This window comes from Labrus bergylta, chromosome 21 (genome assembly GCF_963930695.1).
Source record: "Labrus bergylta chromosome 21, fLabBer1.1, whole genome shotgun sequence".
NCBI lineage: Eukaryota > Metazoa > Chordata > Actinopteri > Labriformes > Labridae > Labrus > Labrus bergylta.
In genome coordinates this window covers 486,138-498,637 of record NC_089215.1, presented here as the reverse complement: position 1 = coordinate 498,637, position 12,500 = coordinate 486,138, and the positions used below count along the sequence as shown (strand labels likewise).

The 12,500-nt window shown below is 42.0% G+C and overlaps 1 protein-coding gene across 2 annotated transcripts in view; it reads right to left on the bottom strand.

Moving 5' to 3' along the window:
• LOC110001947 (cGMP-dependent protein kinase 1) overlaps positions 1-12,500 on the bottom strand; it is a 58,196-nt gene that overhangs the window by 44,914 nt on the left and 782 nt on the right. The window contains exon 1 of one of the 2 annotated variants that reach the window (XM_065949640.1): positions 2,918-3,059. The exons of the other annotated variant lie outside the window; for it this stretch is intronic. The gene's annotated coding sequence lies outside the window, so the exon portion shown is untranslated. Of the gene's footprint in view, positions 1-2,917; positions 3,060-12,500 lie in introns of those variants that run through there. 2 annotated transcript variants of the gene reach the window in all.

Below are 12,500 nucleotides of genomic sequence, written 5' to 3'. Positions count from 1 at the left end.
AGCTGTCAGCTCTTTTTTCGCTCCTTTTCCTCTCAGCAGAGTCGACCTGAACGCGTCCAGAGACCCAAACTTACAGTCCAAACATCAGGGCACCACCTGGGCCGTGTCCGGGGGGGGGGGGGGGGTGAATCTGTTTGGCAGACCCAGGCACCACACCAAAAACCTAATCTATGGTTGGCTATAGGGTTGTCACAATACCAGATCTTTAAACTTGGATATGATTCTCGTAAAAGCCCAATGAGAGCATTTTCCTGTTTGATACCATGGCAACAAAAATACAAGAATTGACACCAAACAGTTGCAGAGAAACTCCTGAAAAGTCTCTAAATTGCATAAATATGTTGACTGAGGTTGCCAAATATTAAACACTTGGATACTTTCCCAAACCACCTGTGAACGAGGGGATCACAAAGTTCCAAAACTTAAAAAAAAATAACAACATCTGTTGTTGTTCTAAACATTGCTTAAAGTCTTAATATGTGATTTTTCACACTTAAATGTAGAAATCAAGTATCTCCTCTGAAAATAACTCTGTGAGTCATGACTGTCTACAATGGGTGTAACACCCGAGTCCCACTGTCTGTGATGTTTTCAGAGTTTTCAGAGTCCTATCTTCACTTTGTTTACATCGCCGGGACGGCCGGCTGACTCCTCCCCTCGTGTATAAAAGTTGTTTAATTGAGGGACTAGAGAAAAGAAGAATAACATACTGTACTCACTGCTTAACTGTGTTTCTAGATCACGCTCATTTCAGGTAAATTTACATGCAGTGTGAAGATACCAGCATAATAAAGATCGCTAGCATTAGCATGCTAACACAACAATGCAGCGCGAGTTGTTTTGGTTTCATGCTGGAGCTCAAGGGCGACATCTGCTGGATCAAAAAATCACATATAAAGCCTTTAAAGGTTTTTGTGCAATTTTGACAGTGAGCAGTACCTACCTACACATGTTGGCAATTAGCACCAAAAAATAACCCAATATTATGTGTCTAAACTTCTATTTCTGATGCCGTGGTATCAAACAGGTAATGGATATTGTTTGATTTTTAAATGGTAAATGGACTTGAGCTTGTATTTATATTTTCTAGTCTTCTGACTCCTCAAAGCTCTTTTACACCGCAGGTCACACCACACATTCACACACTGCTGATGAAGCAGCAGGAGCAACTTGGGGTTCAGTGTCTTGCCCAAGGACACATCGGACATGTAGCTGCAGGAGCTGGGGGATCGAACCCCCGACCTTCCGCTCGAGAGACGACCAAGTCTACCAACTGATCCACAGCCGCCCCCAACTTTTAGAAGATATCTAAGTTTAAAATTCTGGTATTGTGACATTTCTGCAGAAGCATGTCCTCAAAGTGAAGCGCTTTGTTCTGATTATTTTCATGTTTAAAAGGCAGCAGCTCAAAGTTTATCCATGAGGAAGCAAATTAAAGAACCAAATCTGTTCGTAAGAGATGCAGAAAAAAAAGTCTCCTTCCTCTGAAACCAGAGTCGTCAGCATTTGTGTGTGTGTGTGACAGAAAGTCCTTTCTAATAAAAATACAGCAATAGTCGAGTTTCTTCTAAAAGCTGTGAGCCACATAAACTTACGTCTGCCTCCTCTTTGTGTCGGAGCTGAGGCAGAGATCTGTAAAACTGAACAAACAAACCAGAGTGTGTCTGACAGCTGAGATACGACTGCAGGAAGGAGCGGAAAGCTTCCCATTCAACATGAAAATATTCTCTCCTGGAGGATAGAAACGCTTTACCTTCTGTCCACCTGTGCAGAGAGGACTGATGGGAGCGTTTTGTTCAGCAGGGGGAACATTAACGTTTGAAAGTTTTAATTTGACTCGAGGCTCAGGAGGACTTCGGCAGGCTGCCCGCGCTCGTCTGACAGAGTTTAATGAGACTTTTACTGCAGCCGAGTTCAAACATCGAGACAACAACAAACGAGTTTCTGAACGCAGCATGGTGGACAAAAACCAGCTCGCTGTGACGGTCTGAAACTCTTTAAACATAGGTAGAGAGGAATAAACGTTTGTCCAAAGAAAGAAAACCAAATCTGAACACTGAATATTAGAATTCAAACAGCTGACAAAGGTACAGGTACAGCTTGTGTTAATGACTTGGTTGCCTTCATCCTTAAAATCAAAAGAGGGCTTACACAATTTAAGGGCTTTGACTGTATCAAAACACTACGTCATCTCAGTGACGTCACCCATCGGTTTCTGAAGAGAAGTTTTTGAAGCCCAACGATGGAGGTGGCCATATTGTAAATGCTGAAGAAGAGCTGGAGCTGAGGCAGGGCTTAAACCTCCTGACAAACAGCTACAACCAACCCACCTGTCAGTCAACTAAGCCCGGGCCCTAATTATGCAACTGTGTGCAAAGCTCTAAGCCTTAAAGGAGCAGTATGTAACTCTGACCCCTAGTGTTTAAAATGGGTACTGCAGTCTAAATTCTAAACATCATAGAGAGCTGTCCCCCCCCCCCCCTCCTCTCTAGAGTGGATGCTCACTCAGGTCACCATGTGGTGGACTCTGAAGCTTCAGTGTTTATCCAGCTCTGCATGGGTCTGTAAACCTTTCTGTGTTCTAACCTCTCTCCATTTTTCAAAAGCATCTCCAATATTGATCCTAGTTTGAGCACGTTTCTGCTCGTGGAGCTTATTAGAAACATGCAGAGGCTTTTTAGGTCGGGTACAATCACTTCTATCTGAACCACTTCTCTTGACCGCTTCCATCACTGCAACACCTGTTGACCTGATAACTGCTCTCATATCTGACAAAACCGAGGGGCGTCCAAAACCAACATATTAAATTACAAGTCACGTTAAGATATTTCCCGTCTGAGCTACGTTGGATAAGCTAGCTTCATGCTAGCTAGCTACAGCACTTTGAGTTTTAACGACGCACATGAAGCAGACTCACTCTGGACTCTTTGGGTTAGAAGGGCAAGGTGACGTGGCTCAGGTCGCTGATGTCACAGGCTGTGGGTTCAGCGGAGATGGCCTGTCCGTTTGCTGCGGTGCTGGTCCGGCTGCAGGACCAGGTTCTGCCTGCTGGGCCTGGACCTGCTGGGCGGTGGCGGGCCGGAGAACCGAGCGGTACTTGTCGAGCTCGTTCTGTAACCTCTGGATCAGCTCGTCCTTCTGATCCAGCTCCAGCTCCAGCTCGTCGATCAGCGTGTCACGCTGACGCAGTTCCTCGATCTTCTCCTGCAGGGCGTACTGAAGGTCCCGAAGGGTCCCCCATCCCTTCTCTGAGGGGTTCCTGAGGTATCAGGATTCCTGCAAAGGTCACTCTATGGTCCTCAAATATACTCAAGTCTCCTTTAAGGTTCCTCGGAGCACTTCAGATCCTTGACTACACCTGTTTCCCAAATTTCCCTTAGGGTCAAGATTACTCCGGGTTCCTTCAGATTGTGTCCTGTTCCTTTGCTCAGACTCTCAGATTCAAAAAGGGACATTGGGGTCTTCTTGAAGACTACATTTTACAGGGTCTTTAGGATTCCTTTTTGGACATGTCAGGTTACAGCTCAGATCAAAAGCAATCCTAAGAGATTCCTAACAATTTGGGGAGACTGACTCTCTGACTCAGGAGTCCAGTAAAAACTGCCAGCACAATCTCAGGGCCTCTGGTCATTTATAACAGTCCGGTCCAGAGGAGACCAGCCCTCTTCTACTTAGTCTTCTGTAGTCTCCCAGGACAGAGGTCCGGAGGGAGTCCAGCCTTCTTCTATAGTCTCCCAGGACACTTAAGGGGGTCCTCCGTGGTTTACCTTAAAGTCTTCATGGGTTTGGGGCTGCCCACAATATTTCTCAGAAGGTTTCTTCAGGGAGTATTTACAGCTTTCCGTCTTCAGGGATCTTCAAGACCTTTAAGAGGGGTCTGGCTACCCAAGAGGTTTTGTCATATCCTCATGGGTCATTATAAGAAGACCTTCAGGGATTCGGAGGAGTTCTTCAGGTTTCCTCTAGGATCTCTGATATCAGTCTAAATGTTCCTTAAGGTTCCGCTGGTTTCCGTTGTGTACTCTCTCACAAGGCTTTCTAAGGTTCATTAAGGATCTACAGGAACCATATGAGATTATTTTAGAGTTCCTTAGGATGCCTCAGAGGTCTGCGTTGTCTCAAAGTCTGCCTGGATTTTCTCCTTAGACTTCTTCTTGTAAGAGCCAAAATTTGGGGTAGGATGTATGCTCATTGACTAGCAAGTTTTTGTACAGATGATGGGTGTCGCTGTATAACTACAGTTTGGTTCAGGTGTGTGATCCAGGAAGGTCTAACAGTTTTTCACCACAAGGCGCGATGTGTATTTCTTCATAAGTTTGGAGTTCTATCTTGTTTTCACCGTTATGGACCTTGTTCACATCGTTGCATTTGCCGATTAGTGAAATAAACAGTTATTTGTTAACGTTTCTTCAACCTGCCAGAAAGTCTAGTCAGCCAGGTCACTCCAGGATCGAGCAGTACCAGACTGATCCCTTTAAAAACCTTTTGGATTTTTGGTATTTCAGAGCTTCGTCATGAGTCTTGAAGGGTTTTTCTTGGGTTCCTATCGGCTCTTCAGAGTCTCTTCCTAAATTCCTTTTGGTGGGTCTCTGCAGGATTTTTCCAGGTTCCCTTAAGATTTAAAACATTAAACAGAAATAGCCAGAGTTCTTTTTTCATGATTCAACAGGTTCAAATCCTCTGAGGGTTTGGATCACTTCAGGGAACCCCCAGGGTGCCTCCTACAGAAGTCCTTTAAATCCGCAGGGTTCCCTCAGTTGCCCATAATCCCTCGGAGTCCCAGCTCCATCTTTTCTGATTTTAGGAGAAAAAACTGAAGGATGTTTCTTCTGCTCCTCTGAGTAAAATGATGATTTAAAAACAAAGGTGATGAACTGAAAACTGAAGAAGGAACTTTCACTTGCAGGATTTTTCCTTATCCAGAATTTGTGATCAAATTAAATGCATCACCAGGGGAAAATTGCCAGAAGCTGCAGGTGACTCCAGTCTCAGGAGAAAGGGGATTCAGATGAGGAGCAAACTGAGAAAAAGTTGACGGAGAGTGCTGGGAGAGTTAATTTACATCCACAGGTTCCAGGAACCTACTGAGAAAACAGGACTGTTAAAAGACGTGATTCAGAAAAAGGTAGACATGTGGTCTCTTTAGATTCCTCAAACGGGGTCCAGGTAAATATCTGTTGGTTGGATTTATTCCTTAACAATGGATTAAGTGAGGGGAAAAAACCCGTCGTGATCAAGCATTTAAATGCGAAATAAAGCATGCAAACATCCTCTGGTTTGAATCAAAAAAGGGAGAAGGCAATAAAGTGGAAAACGTGTCTTACAAATCCGCAGAGCGAAAGCGTGTAGAGTAAAACATCCAAACAACAAAAATGCAGAAATGTATGCGATCAAATCTGCAGTGAGACCACCTCCGTGTGTCCTCAGATCACTTTATATATTCCGGGTTCAAACGAGTGAAAAAGACGAATCCAGGCGCTGCTCTCATGTGAGTTTGATGCAGAGGAGAAGCGGAGATAAACGACAGAAAACAAACAAAAAAAGAAGCTGCAGATAGATCCCGGAGGAGGAGGAGAATTAGGAAATGATTCCGGAGTGCAGAGAGGATGTGGAGCTGCAGATCTGCTCCGCTTTAATCACGCTCATTAGTTTTTTAAAATCAGTTTAACGCGCAGCAGCAGGAGGAGGGTTAACGGGAGAGAAACCGGGAGAGACACTCTGCTGGGGGCGTCCAAAAGTTGGTCTTCTTCTCAACTCCTCCTCCTCCTCCTCTGATCCGCGCTGTTTTCCATCGTTTTCATGTTTCGTTGGGAAAGTTCATGAACACGAAAGTTTCTTTTAATTTGTGGTTGTTGGAGGATCTCCTGCAGAAACACTCGTTTAGGTCCGTATCGTGGCTTCACGTTCACAATGGATAAAAAAAACATGCATAATATTCTGCATATAATGAAGAATATATGCAGAAATAATCCACAGGTGTGTTTCTGTGTGTCAGGGCTGTATTCAGACATCAGGAGGGGCCTGGGCAAGAACAATCTGGGGCCCCTCCTTCCGCATTTTGTGAAAAGAACATGCAACTTCCTGCAAAATAAAAACTCATCATGGACAGATCTTACTCTAAAACTTCTGTAGGAACTAGTCCATATTGTCAAGGCAGACGTGCTGCAAGAGTATCTCATTAAACCGTTTAAAAAAAAAAAATTGGGGGGGGGGGGGGGGGGGGGGCTACTTTAGCCAAGAACTGGCTGAAAAACTAAACTCTTAGAAAGAGGGTTTTTTCTAATTTTAGTCCATTGAACCCCTGACCTTCTGGTATAGAGAGTGTACCACTGAGCCACAGCTGTCCCTACTGTTCACCCCACATCGCCTCACCCCGACTTCAGGAGGAGGCCGGCAGGAAAAAGTCTTGAGATAAGTCAGTATAAAAATTGTAGCACATGCAGCACATCCTGAGTTTTTTGAAAGCACTAAGATGCATCTGCCCACCCACATGTTCACCCTCTGACCTTTTGGAGGTCCACGACCCGCAGGTTTGTTACACCTAACTGCTGTGAATTTCAAAACCAATGAAAATCTTCAGGTTGTTTCATTCACACTTGATTTCAGAGAATCATGATGATCAGAACTGAGACGATCTGAGTCAGAGACTTTAGAATCTGTCAGAGGACATCACAGGGTTCTGCTGTGCGGTGGCGCCCTCTGCTGGCTGCTTTCTGTTACTACAACTGAACATTTATAATCACACGCAGGACTAGAAGTAAATACAAAGAACTTAAAGACAGAAAGAAAAGTCTTATGGGATTGTCTGATAGATATGAAACTCTCTGATGATATTTATATGAATGTTTGTTCTTAATCGGCTTCTGTTTCATATTATAAAATAATAAGTTTGGTGTTTACATCACCTGTGTGTCCTGAAACATACATGATTCTTTTTTTTTTTAAAAAGTTATGACTACAAACAAGACGGATAATATGAAGAATGTGTGTGAACAATGTGTCTTAAAAGAATAAACCTAAAACTTAGATTTACCTTCTCGTGTATATTTTTGTGTTTGACGCATGATTCGTAATTCTGCATTTAAACAAAAATTATTTCTACGGAAAAGGATGAGGGCCAAACACGAGGAATATGAGAAATAAATAATGACAGGAAGAAGGTTTTTTTTTTCCTCTCATGCACTTTGAGGAAAAAATCAAAGTGTTGGGGATTTTTAAACAATTATTTTAAAACAAAGCCAATATTGTCAAAAGCAGTTGTAACAGTTCAAATTGTGGAATGTACCTTTAAGACTACGTTGCTAAGTTACTCAGGGAGTGACATCACTAGGTCCTTGTCTTTATACTTAAAGTTAGTTTAAGCGGCCACTCTGCCATGGACGGACGTTTGTAACCGAGGTCTCGCCTCTCGACTCAACAGTGACCTGAGCGTTTGTGTGGACGATATGTCGCTCATGTATGATGAAATAGTAGCCGTACAGCCGGACTTTGTAAGGTTGATGTGGAGCCTGAGTGACGTCACTCATCTGTTCCTTTGGGGGGCAGACCATAGACTGTAAAAATAATGGATGGGACAAGGTCCCCGGTCTAGTGAAGCTTTTATTTGTAGAGCTCCCCCTACTGACTGGCTGCAGTATAGGTCATAAGCCCCGCCTCCTCAATGATAACAGATGGGATGTGGGTCAAACTGTAAAGCTAAAATACTCGTCACATCATTTTTTTCCAAACCTAAACTCTGCTGTGATCATTAGTTATTATCACCCTACATTGTGTTCAAGTGCTCATTTTTCTGTGAACTTTGTTTTAAATAAGTTATTTGAGGTTGAAAAACGGGATTTTACGTCATATTTGATGATGATTGACAGCCGCCGATCTTGCGTAGCTCTCTTTGTGAATAACAAAGTTACGTAGTGAAGGAAAGCCGAGACGCCGTTGAATTTTTCCGTTCAGTTTTTTCGTCTTTTTTGAGCTTGAAAATGAGTTGTTCTGCAGTAAACTGTTCTAACCGACCTGTGGGAGATAACGGATCTTTGCAGTTCTTTCGGTAAGTAAAAAGTGATTTATGTGTCATTGGTTAAAGTCGTTATCTCGCTAGCTAACACATAAGCAGTCTAAGGTTAGCTGAAATGTTGTAAGCTAGGTTACTTATCCGGCATGATTTATCTTTTATTTTATTTTATTAAATGAGCAAACCTAATAACTGACATGCTATGTTTCTTGATATTGTTATGTCGTTTATTGTGATTGAAATTGTATTTAAAACCAAGAATCGTAATATAAAATCCGCTCACAGATGCCGTTCATTGACTGTACAGTTATTTTACAGCAAAATAAAAACATCTGGTAAAGTCTCTAAAAAGTATCGAGGGCAAAACAAAGTCACATAATTTAAATCTGGTCTGCATCATTACTAATGTGAACATGTTTACAGTCTCAGTGATAAGTGGACTAAACCGAGAGGAACAGGTTTTACTTTCACCGTGCAGGCTGAAATTCATAGGACTATATACGAGGGGAGAATATTTCTCTATGTATCCAGATAAAACTAAAGGTAAGATGTGATTTAATATAACTGTTACTGATTTAAGATCCAGATAAAACTAAAGGTAAGATGTGATTTAATATAACTGTTACTGATTTAAGAGACTAACCAAAACGTGAACACAAACATCAACAACCTGCGGTGGTGTAATGTAATATTAACCGAGCATCATGCTGCTTAAACTGATAAATATTCTGCATTGTCTTCCACACACGACCAATACAACAGTACAAGTTGATCATATTGTAAATTTAATGATGCTCATTCAGAATTTGTACTAAAAATGTTTCGGTGATTGTGACTGTGTCTGTATTTATCACCTTTGAAAGGAAGGTGTTAATGCAGGAGACCAGTGTTACACACAACATGCTGCTGTTATTGTAGTTAGGAGGAGACAGAGGCACAACAAAAGAAGACATAAAGATCGTGTTTTCCCCCACACATGTTAATATGTTTTAAATGTCATGCATTTATTTTTGATTTTGCTGCAATAATCGTTAACGAAGAGAAACAGCAGGATTAAACTACAGGCTTGTTGTTGCCTTTTTATAGCCAAAGAAAACTGAACATTCACAGCCTCTGGCGTTCAAAACAATTTCAACATTGACATTTATTTCTTCCTATTTCCCTCTTTTCACCAACATTATATTTTAAACAGGGATTTCCTTTTCTCTGGTCTCTCGTCTCTCCTCCAGCTCGCCCCCTGCGGTGCGCTCCTCTCCATAATGCGCTCGTCTCCTCCCTCTAAAGCTGCTGATACTCTGTAGGACGCTTTGTAGGCACCTCACCAATAAAATACTATTTTATGTTTTATAAGCAGTTTGCCACCACACTGCACTTTTACTCTCCAAAGACATATGAGTATGTGTGTGACAACTTTAACAAAGCTTTAGCACACAGTCACACCATCCACACAGCTGATCCAGGATTTACTGTAGCATCTTCTACAGCACTGAAAGGTCATGTACAGGCAAACAGAGAGAAGGGAAAATAAACTTTTTGAGGAATTACAGCTAAAAAAGATTCTACTTTGCATACAGTACATCCTCTGATAAATACAGTGAAGTACTTTGATTGTATTTCTGTGGTGTTCCTGTAGGTGACCATGATGCAGCCAGACTGAAGCAGCAGCTTGTGAAGGTGGACGCCATCATCTTGTCTTTGCAGTGCTGATTCTGAAGAGAACGCCTTCACATAGGACTCAAGGTAAATGATCTCTCATATGATTGGACCGTGTTATTGTAACTGCTATCGGCATCAAAGTAATTTTAGTAACAATTTATAATCCTTCTTAAAATGTAAGGAAGACTAGCAGAAGATTTTAACAGCCTCTATGGTTCTGCAAGAAGTTCATGTTTAAATTGTTCTTCTGTCTTCAAGGAAATCAATGCTCAAAGGAAACAGCAGTCCAGACTCTGATTCCAGCTCCGGTGAGGTTCTGCACACAAATTGGCTTTCTGATTATATGAGAATATTTAACATTAGTTTAATTCATCAGGCTGGCCCATGTGATGACAGTTAAAATAATCTTCAATAGAAAGTGGCAGGAACACTTTTGTCTTAAAACATAAATTCATAAAGCTGATCATATTATTGGATTCATCATGTCTTTTAATATATTTTGTTTTTCCTCTTTAATAGTTCTCCTGTCTTTAAAGTAAACTGAAGTTTAGCAGAACCTGAGGACAGATCTGATTTCAGGTCTGAGACAGAAACATCACAGTAAAATTCATTATACTTTACATTTAACTCTGTGATTGTTTTTCTTTATTACAGAAGATGCTCTCAGATTCAGATCCATCAGCAACCCCTGACAACGCGGAGGACTCGTCCCCCGACAACGCGGAGGACTCGTCCCCCGACAACGCGGAGGACTCGTCCCCCGACAACGCGGAGGACTCGTCCCCCGACAACGCGGAGGACTCGTCCCCCGACAACGCGGAGGACTCGTCCCCCGACAACATGGAGGACTCGTCCCCTGAGCGTTTCTGTCCTCTCTCGATGGTCTTCTTCTCTTCAGTTATTAACTCTTGAAAACAGCAGCACAAAATGCCAGACTGTTTGACAAGTCTGTGATTGAATAAATGGAAATGGAATCTCATACGTATCTTGCTATGCTTATTGGCTTTAAATGTTTAATATTAAATAAGTTTGAAGGCCATTTATCTCAGACGAGCCCGGCTGTGACAAGCTGAGCTCGTCTGTTAGCTTTGCTGTTGTTGGTCAAGAAGAAATGAATGTCAGTTCAAGGCCTTTTCAAATGTGAGCTATAAACTTAACTGCTAAATTATTTTACTGTGACCACACGTTGTTGTACTCCAGTTAATCAGAGACAGTCAATTCAGATTTTTAAAAAGTTTATTTAAACATTTTATGAAAAGAATCTTCAATAAACAACCCCTGGCTTCATTAACCATGTGGAAAATAAGTAAGAGAGACCATCAGGTCAAACTGCTGGGACATAGGAGAAAGTATAAAACATAATTTAACAAAGAAATCCAAACAAAATCAAATAAAGTAAAGAGATCCTGGATGATTGTTTGACTGTTAAAATATGATGGAAAAGCAAATCCAACACAACCCTCCAGCATCTGGCCTTTCAAACACAGGCAACATCATGTAAAGAAAAATAAATTAAATATTGACCTGGATCTCTGTGTTTTATCTGAGGATGACTATGGTAGCCTTCTCACTGTTCACTGTCACAAAGCTCCAGACTCTGTCCACCCTTCTTCAGACGTCGATCAGCTCCTCTGGGTGATGGCAGAGAGGACTCTTCATCTGGGAGAGCTGCTGGTGTAAGGTCATTTCTCCCACAGTGGATGAGCAGGGCATCTGGCACAGGTGATAAAAGGAGGAGGTTCCTTCAAACTCTGTGACCCCAGCCTGACCTCTGTAACAGGTGTGCAGATGAAGGTTGAAATTAGTCATTTTTAGGTTCTGTTGATTGTAAAATGGAAAAGAAAACATCACCTTTCTATTTAACATTTAGCTGGTGTATGACTCAGTGTGATTTTTATTTTAGAAGACTGTATTGTTAACAATAGCTTGTTTTTACAATCCTCTTATGAAACTTAAATAAAGATCACAGGATATAAACTTTTAACAGATGATTTTAACTTACACTTCACCTCTGTGGAAGATGTCAGACCAGCTGCTTTTATCTCTTCTTTGCCTAAATGAAGACACAAAAAACAATTGATTTACTGTTCACTTAACTATATTAGAAAAGCAGACATGACTCACATTGCAGACTATCAGTTTCTAACAGAATACAACATATCTTACCACCTGTAGTCTAACCTAGCTTAAATATAGCTTCAATATAGAAGGATTTCATTAAAACCAGAGGACCCAGCAGCCCACGTATTTTCAATAATGATTAAAATAACTGGATTTTTTAAAACACAGTGTTTAAATATTAGACTTTGAATACGGTGGTTTGTTGTACTTACACATTTCTTCATCGTAGACCGGCAGAGCGCTTTCGGCGTAGCTGGGCTGCGTAAGTCATCAGGGCAGTACGCTAAGTGGGCGGGGCGTGTTACCAGGGCTCCTCCCCCCGGACTCTACTGCGCAGACTCTGGCTCCAAATGACGTCAAAATCGCAAGATGGAAGAGCCCGTAAGCGGCGTATTTTGGCTTCAAGAACGTTGAGTGGGAACAGCTACAGTGCGCGACCCACTGGGGCAGACTCGTTGGCAGTCTCCATGCTTCTGCAGCCAGCCTCTAGTGGACACTCGAGGAACTGCAGGATTCATTTTTCAACACCAAATGGTAAATGGACTTGAGCTTATAAAGCACTTTCCACACACTCACACACTGATGGTAGTGATGATCTCTATGTAGTATCATCCATCAGAAGTAACTAATGCCATTCATACACCACCACCCGAAGCAGCGGGAGCAATTCGGGGTTAAGTGTCTTGCCCAAGGACACATCGGACATGTTGCCCAG